This window comes from Lolium rigidum, chromosome 2, assembly GCF_022539505.1.
Source record: "Lolium rigidum isolate FL_2022 chromosome 2, APGP_CSIRO_Lrig_0.1, whole genome shotgun sequence".
In the NCBI taxonomy this organism is placed as follows: domain Eukaryota; kingdom Viridiplantae; phylum Streptophyta; class Magnoliopsida; order Poales; family Poaceae; genus Lolium; species Lolium rigidum.
In genome coordinates this window covers 51,314,150-51,316,361 of record NC_061509.1, presented here as the reverse complement: position 1 = coordinate 51,316,361, position 2,212 = coordinate 51,314,150, and positions in this window count along the sequence as shown.

The following is a 2,212-nucleotide window of genomic DNA, read 5'->3' as shown; positions in this document are numbered from 1 at the left end:
TATTTAAAGGTAGCACATGAAGTATTTACTTGGAATGGCAGAAAATACCATGTAGTAGGTAGATATGGGAATGCTGATACGTCTCCAACGTATCGATAATTTCTTATGTTCCATGCCACTTTATTGATGATACCTACATGTTTTATGCACATTATATATCATATTTATGCATTTTCTGCAACTAGCCTATTAACAAGATGCCGAAGAGTCAGTTGATGTTTTCTGCTGTTTTTGGTTTCAGAAATCCTAGTAAGGAAATATTCTCGGAATTGGACGAAATCTTCGCCTGTGGTCCTATTTTTGCACGGAGCTTCCGTAAGACCGAAGAGGGAAGGAAGTGGGGCCACGAGGTGGCCACACCATAGGGCGGCGCGGCCTGTGCCCCGGCCGCGCCGGCCTGTGGTGTGGGCCCTCGCGCCGCCTCTTGACCTGCCCTTTCGCCTACTTAAAGCCCCCGTCGCGAAACCCCCGCACCGAGAGCCACGATACGGAAAACCTTCCGGAGACGCCGCCGCCGCGAATCCCATCTCGGGGGATTCAGGAGATCGCCTTCGGCACCCTGCCGGAGAGGGGATTCATCTCCCGAGGACTCTTCATCGCCATGATCGCCTCCGGAGTGATGAGTGAGTAGTTCACCCCTGGACCATGGGTCCATAGCAGTAGCTAGATGGTCGTCTTCTCCTTGTTGTGCTTCATTGTTGGATCTTGTGAGCTGCCTAACATGATCAAGATCATCTATCCGTAATACTATATGTTGTGTTTGTCTGGGATCCGATGGATAGAGAATACTATGTTATGGTGATTATCAATCTATTGTTTATGTGTTGTTTATGATCTTGCATGCTCTCCGTTATTAGTAGAGGCTCGGCCAAGTTTTTGCTCTTAACTCCAAGAGGAAGTATTTATGCTCGATAGTGGGTTCATGCCTTCATTGACACCTGGGACAAGTGACGTAAAGTTCTAAGGTTGTGATGTGCTCGTTGCCACTAGGGATAAAACATTGATTCTATGTCTAAGGATGTAGTTGTCGATTACATTACGCACCATACTTAATGCAATTGTCTGTTGCTTAGCAACTTAATACCGAATGGGGTTCGGATGATAACCCGAAGGTGGACTTTTTAGGCATAGATGCAGTTGGATGGCGGTCTATGTACTTTGTCGTAATGCCCAATTAAATCTCACTATATTTATCATATCATGTACATGCATTGTTATGCCCTTCTCTATTTGTCAATTGCCCGACTGTAATTTGTTCACCCAACATGCTTTTATCTTATGGGAGAGACACCTCTAGTGAACTGTGGACCCCGGTCCTATTCTTTACATAGCATACAATCTACTGCAATTGTGTTTTATTATTTTCTTGCAAACAATCATCTTCCACTTGATACGCTTAATCCTTTGTTACAGCAAGTCGGTGAGATTGACAACCTCACTGTTTCGTTGGGGCAAAGTACTTTGGTTTTGTTGTGCAGGTTCCACGTTGGCGCCGGAATCCCTGTTGTTGCGCCGCATCACATTTCGCCACCATCAACCTTCAACGTGCTTCTTGACTCCTACTGGTCCGATTAAACCTTGGTTTCTTTCTGAGGGAAAACTTGCCACTGTGCGCATCATACCTTCCTCTTGGGGTTCCCAACGGACGTGTACATCTATGCGCATCAGGGAGATATAAAAATATATTAATTTATGAAGGTAGAGCTCACCTTTCACTCTTGCAAAAGTGTCTAGGAGCACGTGCTAGAGTTGGCTCTTGCATGAGAGCTCACTCCTCTCCTCTCTTCTTCTTCTTCTTCTTCTTCTTCTTCTTCTTCTTCTTCTCTCCTCCAACTAGAAAAGAATATATTAATTTAGTCCTTATAGCTAGCTAACTATGACTTATTGTGCTTGCTCACATAGTGGGAATAACTTAGGTGATAACATGCACTCACATGCAATACCAACTAGGAATTTTGATGACATGACATGTAATTAAATAAGGAGAGAGATGATTCTACTAACTAGCTATATTACCATAACATCACACATTCCAAGATAAAATGAGTCTACCCTAATAAATAAGACTTGGCGTGACACCATGATGCATGTAAAATGCATACATGAACTTTGTACTTTATTAACATGTATTCTCACATATTTGCAACATATATGATGTTATTACCATATTTTATAGTAATTTATGGGGATTTACCAATGATCATCTTTATTT